The 12,500-nt window shown below is 60.5% G+C and overlaps 1 non-coding gene across 1 annotated transcript; it reads right to left on the bottom strand.

The window, feature by feature from the left end:
* Window positions 1-1,666: 1,666 nt before the first annotated feature.
* On the bottom strand, window positions 1,667-3,481 carry LOC142791945 (small subunit ribosomal RNA). The gene has a single exon (XR_012890526.1). It is a non-coding gene; the product is annotated as a small subunit ribosomal RNA (ribosomal RNA).
* Between the last annotated feature and the right edge of the window lie 9,019 nt (window positions 3,482-12,500).

Genomic DNA, 12,500 nt, shown 5'->3' with positions numbered 1-12,500 from the left:
TCGGCCAAACAGTGGCCAAGAAGGGCGCTTTTCAGCGCACGCTTGGACTCCAAAACTCTGCCGCGCCTTTTTCGGCTGCCGCAAATCGAGCAAACGGTGTGTTTCGGACGGCGTTTCGCTTCCGCTACTTGCGAGTGCTTTCGTGGTCCACCCCTCTATAAATACTCGGGAGGCGTCGAAGCCGGTTCTCCAAGCCGGACCCGTAGGTATCGTTGTGTGCTCGCTCTCATTGGCCCGCCTAACCAGAAAATGCCTGCGGTACACCCATTTGGATAAGAGTGCACGCAGATGCGGGCCTCGACGGCTACACATTTCCTCGGGCGGCCGCCTCCCGGCCTCCGTGGAGCGCGGGATGCACGGTCCCATCGACAAGCCTCTCCCGTTTTTACCGTGGCGTCGCGGTTCACCACGGCGGGCGGGTCGGTCTCCTCCGCATAAAAAGGGGGACCCCCGCTTTTTGTTCCACGAAATCGCACAAGCTTTTTTCGCATCCACGGTTTGCCACCGCACACCAAAATGCCGATCCGGCTGCCTACTTTAGCCAACAGGTGGAGCCAGGCGCGCCGTACTTGCGCGGCACTTCCCACGTCCACCGAAGTCGGTGCCAAGGACCACTTTCGGCGCCGGAGCCGCGTACGAGCCTACTCGAGGCGGAAGAACGAAGCCAGCAAGGGCCTGGCCGCAAGTGCGTTCAATTGTCGGGACGTCCAAGTCCCTCGTTCTTCCGTGCTTCCTCTTTCGGCAAGTCGTTGCGGCACCTTCCCAAAGCGCGCAGACCCGCTAATCGCGACGAGCGCGACGTGGCCGTGCCGCCTTTCCCTCGGCAGCAAGCAAAACGCCTGGCAACGTCGACGCTCCCCTAACCGCGATCTCGCACCGTGTTTCGTGTGGCGAATTCAAAAGCCGGCCGGCGCTGCTGCAACCATTACGGTCGGTACGCATACGCCGCGGAGGGCGGGACGGTCATCGGAGCGTGCGGTTCCTCCATCGAGTACTGCGCACCTCGGCCGTCGCATCGCCGTGCCATGACCGGCCGCGCGTCAACGCGAACCGGTGCCAGCGAGATCCCTCGCCTGCAAGAACCGACCGGCAGCCTCCGTCACCCGAGGACGCGGAGGCGCTTGCCGCGGACGGCGGGACGGTATGCACTGGTGCACAGCGGACCCGTCACATCGCCAGTTCCTTGACCGACCGCCGACGCTTGTGCCGTTCCTCTCGTACTTGGCAGTCGCCGCGCGATTGTCGGGTCTCGTTCTTGCACGCTCGAACGGTCGGGAGGGCACTCGGCTGGCGTTTCGGGAACGCGCAGCCTCGCCTTCTACCGACGTAACCACGACTCGCCGTTCGCGCTCCGCCGCTCCTGTTTACAGTACTAGGCGGTCCCGCAGCGGTCGGGTCGCGCATTTCGAGCGCTTCGAGCCACGGTGCAGTGGCGGGTCGAAAGCCGACCTATGAGTGCGTTGCGCCGTTTGTACCCGCGTCCGCCACCTGGCCGACCGTCCAAGGTCGCGGTGTTGGCGTCCGCTGGGCGCAACAATTTGTCACGGGGTGCCGCTCCACATTCAGGCAGCCCCGTGGGGAAAAGCCGACCCCGCGTCCAAACGGGGTCAGCGGCAGAAAGTGTCGGGCGCAGACGCAGCTGAGGCGCTCACCCTTCACAATCCGTTAATGATCCTTCCGCAGGTTCACCTACGGAAACCTTGTTACGACTTTTACTTCCTCTAAATGATCAAGTTTGGTCATCTTTCCAACAGACCGGCGCAACCGAAAGGCCGCGCCGGACATCGGTCCGAAGACCTCACTAAATCATTCAATCGGTAGTAGCGACGGGCGGTGTGTACAAAGGGCAGGGACGTAATCAACGCGAGCTTATGACTCGCGCTTACTGGGAATTCCTCGTTCAAGGGGAACAATTGCAAGCCCCTATCCCAATCACGAAAGAAGTTCCACGGGTTACCCAGTCTTTTCAGACAGGGATAAAGACACGCTGCTTCCTTCAGTGTAGCGCGCGTGCGGCCCCGGACATCTAAGGGCATCACAGACCTGTTATTGCTCTGTTTCGTGCGGCTAGGAGCCGCTTGTCCCTCTAAGAAGGTTGTAAGGTGCTGGGAACCCCGCACCTATTTAATAGGCTAGAGTCTCGTTCGTTATCGGAATTAACCAGACAAATCGCTCCACCAACTAAGAACGGCCATGCACCACCATCCACCGAATCAAGAAAGAGCTCTCAATCTGTCAATCCTCCCAGTGTCCGGGCCGGGTAAGTTTTCCCGTGTTGAGTCAAATTAAGCCGCAGGCTCCACTCCTGGTGGTGCCCTTCCGTCAATTCCTTTAAGTTTCAGCTTTGCAACCATACTTCCCCCGGAACCCAAATACTTTGGTTTCCCGGAAGCTGCCCGCCGAGTCATTTGAGTAACTCAGGCGGATCGCTGGTTGGCATCGTTTATGGTCAGAACTAGGGCGGTATCTGATCGCCTTCGAACCTCTGACTTTCGTTCTTGATCAATGAAAACATTCTTGGCAAATGCTTTCGCAGTAGTTCGTCTTGCGACGGTCCAAGAATTTCACCTCTAGCGCCGCAATACGAATGCCCCCGTCCGTCCCTCTTAATCATTACCTCGTATTCCAAAAACCAACAGAACAGAAACGAGGTCTTGTTCTATTATTCCATGCAAGTTTATTCAGGCGACTCGCCTGCGTTGAGCACTCTAATTTTTTCAAAGTAAAAGCACCGGCCATCTCGAGGCACACAATGAAGTGCACCAAGAAAGAACCGGCATGATGTTCAGTCCGAGCCGTCGCATCGGGTAGATGCACTACTCGTCTGGAACTGAGATCCAACTACGAGCTTTTTAACCGCAGCAGCTTTAGTATACGCTATTGGAGCTGGAATTACCGCGGCTGCTGGCACCAGACTTGCCCTCCAATTGATCCTCGTTAAAGGATTTAGAGTGTACTCATTTCAATTACGGGGCCTCAAAAGAGTCCCGTATTGTTATTTTTCGTCACTACCTCCCCGTGCCGGGAGTGGGTAATTTGCGCGCCTGCTGCCTTCCTTGGATGTGGTAGCCGTTTCTCAGGCTCCCTCTCCGGAATCGAACCCTGATTCTCCGTTACCCGTAACAACCATGGTAAGCAAGTAACCTACCATCGAAAGTTGATAAGGCAGACACTTGAAAGAAACGTCGCCGGCTCGTGGCCATGCGATCAGCACAAAGTTATCCAGAGTCACCACACAATACGGGCCGAAACCCGATCGATCTTGGTCTAATAAAAGCACCCGTTACCCAAAGGGCTCCAGGCTCACTGCATGTATTAGCTCTAGAATTGCCACAGTTATCCAAGTAGGAAGAAACGATCTAAGGAACCATAACTGATTTAATGAGCCATTCGCGGTTTCGCCTTATTTCGGCATGTACTTAGACATGCATGGCTTAATCTTTGAGACAAGCATATGATTACTGGCAGGATCAACCAGGTAATCGTTCGACTGCGCGTCTGTCCTCGCCCTCGGCGGGCCGGACGCAGTCTGTGTGCGGCGGAGGCCACCTTCAGGCGCCCCAACACGCTTATTTTGCACTCCGAGATGACGGCGTTCGAGCTCGCTACGGCACAACCTTCCCGAAAGACGAGTGGGAGCCGTGCGGCAAGAAGCACGTTCATGCTCGCTCTTTTTCGTTGCATCGACTCGGTCGCGCCGTGCGGGTTGCCCAAGCCCGCTGCACTGTCGGTGGACCGGCCGGAACTAGCAACGGAGCCGAGACTGCAAAGCCGCCAGACGACGGGTCACGCCCGCGTCTTCGGCGCTTTCGCATCTGAATCGCCCGAGGACGACACGGAACACACCTCGATATCGTGGTAAAACGGCACCGTCCGACAACCAGCCCCTAACGCATCAAGCGGATGAGGCTGCAGACGACTGCCGTGGATTCCCCTGGAGCAGACCCGAGGACACGCTTGACGAGGCCGAAGCCCGCCGCATATCAGACACCCGGTCGCTTTCGCGTACGCCGCTCACGAGAACCCCCACATAATAGCAGCGATAAGTACCCAGACCTCCTTGGGCCCTAATACGAGCGTACTCGAGAAAATTTCACCGCGGGTGTGCCCCGAAACGTGTGGCATGTTGAGCGTGCCACAAGTCTACGTCGCTCTCAAACCCGCCGAGGTCGTAGAATTTGCGACCCTACTCACGAAATTCCCACCGAGGATACGGCCGCAAACGTACCGCACCTTGGGTAGGCCACGAGTTTGTGCAACACTACGCTGACGGCACAGCACCGAGGTCGTGCGCGCACGCACGGGAAAATTCCGCCGCGGTTTCTGCCGAAAACGTGAGGCACCACGACTCTCCGCAAGTTCGCGTCGACTGCGAAAGACCGAAGTCGTGAACGACGTGTCCGCTACTCGCCGCCGACACGCTGGACACCAAACGTACAACGACTCGACGGCGTCGTAGAGGCCCACGACGCGGTTTTCCTTAACGACGTCTCGGCGTGGCACCGACAGGTTAGAACGGCCGACCAACGTTCCCTGTCCGCCGTTCGGCTCAGTCGAAGGGCTCGGCGACTTCGGCAACGCTGCGAAGCCGCACGGTGACGCACGCCATGTCCCCATTTTTTTTTTCTTTCTGCGTCTGCCGGGGTGCCCCTATAATAGCAGCGATAAGCACCCAGACCGCCGTGGGTCGCTCGCCCCGGCTGACGTGGTTTTTCGTACTCCTGCGGCGGTCGCCGTCAAGCACGTCCAAATACGCTACTTTCGTGGGCGCATTCACGCTCTTTCGCTTCGCCGGAGTGCCAGCACTCACTCTGCCAAAAACGGCGAACATCCGAGCGGCGGTTCCCACTTTTGCGTCGGCGTCGCAAACCCCGCCCCGGCAGACGAGGTTTGCCGTACTCGTGCGACGGTGGCCGGCGGGCACGTCGAAAGACGCCGATATCGTGCGCGAATTGGCGCACCTTGGCTTCACCGGAGTGCCGCCACTGACTCCTCCAAAAACGGCGAAGATCCGAGCGGCGCTTCCCACTTTCGCATCGGCGTCCCGAACTCCGCCCCGGCTGACGCGGTTTACCGTACTCGTGCGACGGTCGCCGGCGAGCACGTGGAAAGACGCCGATATCGTGCCCGAATCGGCTCCGTTCGGCTTCGCCGGAGTGCCAGCACTGGCTCGGCGAAAGACGACGAACATCCGAGCGACGGTTCTCACTATTGCGTACGCGTCGCAAACCCCGCCCCGGCAGACGCACTTTGCCGTACTCGTGCGACGGTCGCCGGCGAGCACGTAGAAAGACGCCGATATCGTGCCGGAATCGGCCCCGTTTGGCTTCGCCGGAGTGCCAGCACTCACTCGGCCACAAACGGCGAACATCCGAGCGGCGGTTCCCACTTAGCCGTCGGCGTCCCGAACTCCGCCCCGGCAGACGCGGTTGCCGAGCTCGTGCGACTAGCGACCGCGAAGCCGTCTCGCGACGCCGCTTTCGTGCGCGGCTCCCACTGCGACCTGGGTCACCCGAGGTCGACGAGCAAAAAAGAATGTCGAAAAAAATTTTTTTTTTTTTTTGCGTCTGCCGGGGTGCCCCTATAATAGCAGCGATAAGCACCCAGACCGCCATGGGTCGCTCGCCCCGGCTGACGTGGTTTTTCGTTTTCCTGCGGTGGTCGTCGTCAAGCACGTCCAAACACGCCACTTTCGTGGGCGCATTCGCGCTCTTTCGCTTCGCCGGAGTGCCAGCACTCACTCTGCCAAAAACGGCGAACATCCGAGCGGCGGTTCCCACTTTTGCGTCGGCGTCGCAAACCCCGCCCCGGCAGACGAGGTTTGCCGTACTCGTGCGACGGTGGCCGGCGGGCACGTCGAAAGACGCCGATATCGTGCGCGAATTGGCGCACCTTGGCTTCACCGGAGTGCCGCCACTGACTCCTCCAAAAACGGCGAAGATCCGAGCGGCGCTTCCCACTTTCGCATCGGCGTCCCGAACTCCGCCCCGGCTGACGCGGTTTACCGTACTCGTGCGACGGTCGCCGGCGAGCACGTAGAAAGACGCCGATATCGTGCCCGAATCGGCTCCGTTCGGCTTCGCCGGATTGCCAGCACTGGCTCGGCGAAAGACGACGAACATCCGAGCGACGGTTCTCACTATTGCGTACGCGTCGCAAACCCCGCCCCGGCAGACGCACTTTGCCGTACTCGTGCGACGGTCGCCGGCGAGCACGTAGAAAGACGCCGATATCGTGCCGGAATCGGCCCCGTTTGGCTTCGCCGGAGTGCCAGCACTCACTCGGCCACAAACGGCGAACATCCGAGCGGCGGTTCCCACTTAGCCGTCGGCGTCCCGAACTCCGCCCCGGCAGACGCGGTTGCCGAGCTCGTGCGACTAGCGACCGCGAAGCCGTCTCGCGACGCCGCTTTCGTGCGCGGCTCCCACTGCGACCTGGGTCACCCGAGGTCGACGAGCAAAAAAGAATGTCGAAAAAAATTTTTTTTTTTTTTTTGCGTCTGCCGGGGTGCCCCTATAATAGCAGCGATAAGCACCCAGACCGCCATGGGTCGCTCGCCCCGGCTGACGTGGTTTTTCGTTTTCCTGCGGTGGTCGTCGTCAAGCACGTCCAAACACGCCACTTTCGTGGGCGCATTCGCGCTCTTTCGCTTCGCCGGAGTGCCAGCACTCACTCTGCCAAAAACGGCGAACATCCTAGTGGCGGTTCCCACTTTTGCGTCGGCGTCGCCAACCCCGCCCCGGCATACGCGGTTTGCCGTACTCGTGCGGCGGTGGCCGGCGGGCACGTCGAAAGACACCGATATCGTGCGCGAGTCGATGCTTCTTGGTCTCGCAGGAGGGCCGCCACTCACTCCTGCAAAAACGGCGAAGATCCGAGCGGCGCTTCCCACTTTTTCGTCGGCGTCGCAAACCTCGCCCCGGCAGACGCGCTTTGCCGTACTCGTGCGACGGTCGCCGGCGAGCACGTCGAAATACGCCGATATCGTGCCCGAATCGGCCCCGTTTCGCTTCGCCGGAGTGCCAGCACTCGCTCGGCCAAAGACGACGAACATCCGAGCGACGGTTCCCACTATTGCGTACGCGTCGCGAACCCCGCCCCGGCAGACGCGGTTTGCCGTACTCGTGCGGCGGTGGCCGGCGGGCACGTCGAAAGACGCCGATATCGTGCACGAATTGGCGCTCCTTGGCTTCACCGGAGTGCCAGCACTCACTCGGCCAAAAACGGCGAACATCCGAGCAGCGGTACCCACTTAGCCGTCGGCATCCCGAACTCCGCGCCGGCTGACGCGGTTGCCGAGCTCGTGCGACTAGCGACCGCGAACGCGTCTCGCGACGCCGCTTTCGTGCGCGGCTCCCATTGCGACCTGGGTTACCCGAGCTCGACCAGCAAAAAAGAAGGTCGAAAATTTTTTTTTTTTTTCTGCGTCTGCCGGGGTGCCCCTATAATAGCAGCGATAAGCACCCAGACCGCCGTGTGTCGCTCGCCCCGGCTGACGTGGTTTTTCGTACTCCTGCAGCGGTCGCCGTCACGCACGTCCAAATACGCCACTTTCGTGGGCGCATTCGCGCTCTTTCGCGTCGCCGGAGTGCCAGCACTCACTCTGCCAAAAACGGCCAACATCCGAGCGGCGGTTCCCACTTTTGCGTCGGCGTCGTAAACCCCGCCCCGGCAGACGCGGTTTGCCCTACTCGTGCGACGGTCGCCGGCGAGCGCGTCGAAAGACGCCGATATCGTGCGCTAATTGGCGCTCCTTGGCTTCTCCGGAGTGCCGCCACTCACTCCTCCAAAAACGGCGAAGATCCGAGCGGCGTTCTCCACTTTCGCATCGGCGTCCCGAACTCCGCCCGGGCTGACGCGGTTTACCGTACTCGTGCGACGGTCGCCGGCGGGCACGTCGAAAGACGCCGATATCGTGCCGTAATCGGCCCCGTTTGGCTTCGCCCGTGTGCCAGCACTCACTCGGCCAAAAACGGCGAACATCCGAGCAGCGTTTCCCACTTTCGCATCGGCGTCCCGAAGCCCGCCCCGGCAGACGCGGTTTGCCCTACTCGAGCGACGGTCGCCGGCGATCACGTCGAAAGGCGCCGAATTCGTGCACGAATCGATGCTTCTTGGTCTCGCAGGAGGGCCGCCACTCACTCCTGCAAAAACGGCGAAGATCCGAGTTGCGCTTCCCACTTTTTCGTCGGCGTCCCGAACTACGCCCCGGCTGACGCGGTTTACCGTACTCGTGCGACGGTCGCCGGCGGGCACTTCAAAATACGCCGATTTCGTGGGCGCATTCACGCTGTTTCGCTTCCCCGGAGTGCCAACACTCACTCTGCCGAAAGCGGCGATCATCCGAGCGGCGGTTCCCACTTTTGCGTCGGCTTCGCAAACGGCGCCCCGGCAGACGCGCTCGTGCGACGTACTCGTGCGACGGTCGCCGGCGAGCACGTCGAAAGACGCCGATATCGTGCTCGAATCGACCCCGTTTCGCTTCGCCGGAGTGCTGCCAGTCACGGCGCAGAAAACGGCGAACAAGTGTTTTTTTTTTTTTTTTCCTAGAATTTGTGTTATAGAAGGCACATTTGATATCGGACGATAATTTTCAACTTTATCACGCGCACCGATTTTCGTGTAGAGGTTTGCAAGTTTATGGGAATTTCTCCACTTGGAATAATGCGATTTAGTAGTACTACGAGAACTTCATGGATGTACTCAAGGGTACGGGGCAAGTCAGTTACGTCAACACCTGCAGATTTTTTACACTTCAAACTGAAAATTGTTGGTTGTGAGTCCTCGTGTGATATTAAAGGCCGATTCGCTAACACATAGAACAAAGAAAGAAAGGAAGAAAAAACGCCCGCGCTCGCTCAAGAAACCTGGGTTCGCAACAAGTGGCAACAACAAGCAACCGAGCGAGTGCGCCAAAACCCGTGGCGGCCGAACAAACGCGAAGTCCCAACCGCGTCAGCCGGGGCGGCACGGGACAGGAAAAATCACTTCAGCCGGGGCGGCGGGGCACCGAATAAACCTCGTCACCTCGTCGCAGGATAAAAGAGGAAACAAAAAGTCTAAACAGCGTCTGCTGGAGCGAATGCGTAATAAAACAACAACAACAACAACAAAAAAAAACACCCGCGCTCAAGAAGTCTGCAATCACCACAAAAGGCGACTGTGACCGAGCAGCGTCAGCCGGGGCCGTGCGGAAACGGAAAAACCGCGACTACCGGGGCGTCGAGGCACCGAAAAATCCACTTCAGCCGCGGCGAAAAAAAAAACAAAAAGAAAGACGGAGGGGGGGGGGGGGAACCACGTCTGCCGGGGCGAAGGAAAAAAAAAAAACGCGTCTGCCGGGGCGAGCCCGGGTGCGGCACCACCGGGAAAACTGTGGCAAACAGACATGGCGATCGAGTGAGTGGGCCGCCAGCCAGGCTCAGCCAAAAAGTGCAAAGTCCGAACTGCGTCAGCCGGGGCGGCAAAAACCACGTCAGCCGGGGCGGCGCAAAAAACCGCGTCTGCCGGGGCGGCACGAAACCGCGTCAGCCGGGGCGGCGCGAAAACTGCGTCAGCCGGGGCGAAAGAAAAAAAAAAAAAACGCGTCTGCCGGGGCGAGCCCGGGTGCGGCACCACCGGGAAAACTGTGGCAAACAGACATGGCGATCGAGTGAGTGGGCCGCCAGCCAGGCACAGCCGAAAAGTGCAAAGTCCGAACCGTGTCAGCCGGGGCGGCAAAAAACCGCGTCAGCCGGGGCGGCGCAAAAAACCGCGTCTGCCGGGGCGGCACGAAACCGCGTCAGCCGGGGCGGCGCGAAAACTGCGTCAGCCGGGGCGAGCCCGGGTGCGGCACCACCGGGAAAACTGTGGCAAACAGACATGGCGATCGAGTGAGTGGGCCGCCAGCCAGGCTCAGCCAAAAAGTGCCAAGTCCGAACTGCGTCAGCCGGGGCGGCAAAAAACCGCGTCAGCCGGGGCGGCGCAAAAAACCGCGTCTGCCGGGGCGGCGCGAAAACCGCGTCTGCCGGGGCGGCGCGAAAACTGCGTCAGCCGGGGCGAAAGAAAAAAAAAAACGCGTCTGCCGGGGCGAGCCCGGGTGCGGCACCACCGGGAAAACTGTGGCAAACAGACATGGCGATCGAGTGAGTGGGCCGCCAGCAAGGCTCAGCCAAAAAGTGCTAAGTCCGAACTGCGTCAGCTGGGGCGGCAAAAAACCGCGTCTGCCGGGGCGGCACGAAACCGCGTCAGCCGGGGCGGCGCGAAAACCGCGTCTGCCGGGGCGGCACGAAACCGCGTCAGCCGGGGCGGCGCGAAAACTGCGTCAGCCGGGGCGAGCCCGGGTGCGGCACCACCGGGAAAACTGTGGCAAACAGACATGGCGATCGAGTGAGTGGGCCGCCAGCCAGGCACAGCCGAAAAGTGCTAAGTCCGAACTGCGTCAGCCGGGGCGGCAAAAACCGCGTCAGCCGGGGCGGCGCGAAAACCGCGTCTGCCGGGGCGGCACGAAACCGCGTCAGCCGGGGCGGCGCGAAAACTGCGTCAGCCGGGGCGAGCCCGGGTGCGGCACCACCGGGAAAACTGTGGCTAACAGACATGGCGATCGAGTGAGTGGGCCACCAGCCAGGCTCAGCCAAAAAGTGCTAAGTCCGAACTGCGTCAGCCGGGGCGGCAAAAACCGCGTCAGCCGGGGCGGCGCAAAAAACCGCGTCTGCCGGGGCGGCACGAAACCGCGTCAGCCGGGGCGGCGCGAAAACTGCGTCAGCCGGGGCGAAAGAAAAAAAAAAAACGCGTCTGCCGGGGCGAGCCCGGGTGCGGCACCACCGGGAAAACTGTGGCAAACAGACATGGCGATCGAGTGAGTGGGCCGCCAGCCAGGCACAGCCGAAAAGTGCCAAGTCCGAACTGCGTCAGCCGGGGCGGCAAAAAACCGCGTCAGCCGGGGCGGCGCAAAAAACCGCGTCTGCCGGGGCGGCACGAAACCGCGTCAGCCGGGGCGGCGCGAAAACTGCGTCAGCCGGGGCGAGCCCGGGTGCGGCACCACCGGGAAAACTGTGGCAAACAGACATGGCGATCGAGTGAGTGGGCCGCCAGCCAGGCTCAGCCAAAAAGTGCCAAGTCCGAACTGCGTCAGCCGGGGCGGCGCAAAAAACCGCGTCTGCCGGGGCGGCGCGAAAACCGCGTCTGCCGGGGCGGCGCGAAAACTGCGTCAGCCGGGGCGAAAGAAAAAAAAAACGCGTCTGCCGGGGCGAGCCCGGGTGCGGCACCACCGGGAAAACTGTGGCAAACAGACATGGCGATCGAGTGAGTGGGCCGCCAGCAAGGCTCAGCCAAAAAGTGCCAAGTCCGAACTGCGTCAGCCGGGGCGGCAAAAAACCGCGTCTGCCGGGGCGGCACGAAACCGCGTCAGCCGGGGCGGCGCGAAAACCGCGTCTGCCGGGGCGGCACGAAACCGCGTCAGCCGGGGCGAGCCCGGGTGCGGCACCACCGGGAAAACTGTGGCAAACAGACATGGCGATCGAGTGAGTGGGCCGCCAGCCAGGCACAGCCGAAAAGTGCTAAGTCCGAACTGCGTCAGCCGGGGCGGCAAAAACCGCGTCAGCCGGGGCGGCGCAAAAACCGCGTCTGCCGGGGCGAATGCAAAAAAAACAAAGAAAAAAGCCCGCGCTTAATCAAAAGAAAACAAAGAAAAAAGCTTGCGCTTAATCAAAAGAAAACAAACAAAAAAAGTTCGCGCTTAAGCCTGGCGGTGGAACCGCCGGGGCAAACAGACCTGGCGATCGAGTGAGTGGGCCGCCAGCCGGGGTGAGCCAAAAAGTGCAAAGTCGGAACCGCGTCAGCCGGGGCGGCGCGAAAACCGCGTCAGCCGGGGCGGCGCAAAAACTGCGTCAGCCGGGGCGGCACGGAAAAACGAAAACCGCGTCAGCCGGGGCGGCACGGAAAAACGAAAACCACGTCAGCCGGGGCGACATCAAAATGAGGAAAAAAAAAAACTGCCTTAGGACACCTGCGTACACTTTCATGCGTTTGGGCATATCTCTCTGTAACACGCGCGCCCCTCGTTACGCGCGGCACTCTGTTTTCTCCGACACCCATATTTCGGCGGCATGTGGCACGCGCGCCCGTCCCTACGCACGGCACACCGCAGTGCTTTCTCGATATTTTTCTTTTCCTCCAACACCGTCATCTATAGGCTTTTAGTGACCTGTTGCTCGTGGCAAAAGTTCGCTAGCTCTGACACCTCTTGCATGCGCACCGTTTTTGCGCACGGTGCTATGCCGCAAAGCACGGCAGTCGCATGCGTTTCTCTCAGGCACCTCTTTTTTGACACAACGCTGTGGTGCTTAGAAACACACCCGCCGCTTTTGCGCACAGAACTCCACCGTACAGCACGGTAGTCACGTTTGTTCCACACGAACAGCAGTGTGCATCGTGCTACGACACTTTGAAAGCTTTTTCTTCCGAGTCTCGACCGCGCTGTTCCTTTCGTACTTGGCGCGGTTTTGGGACCAGCTTTGTTT

The sequence above is a fragment of the Rhipicephalus microplus genome, unplaced genomic scaffold (assembly GCF_043290135.1).
Source record: "Rhipicephalus microplus isolate Deutch F79 unplaced genomic scaffold, USDA_Rmic scaffold_199, whole genome shotgun sequence".
NCBI classification, from domain to species: Eukaryota; Metazoa; Arthropoda; class Arachnida; order Ixodida; family Ixodidae; genus Rhipicephalus; species Rhipicephalus microplus.
This window is presented reverse-complemented; position numbering and strand designations above follow the sequence as displayed.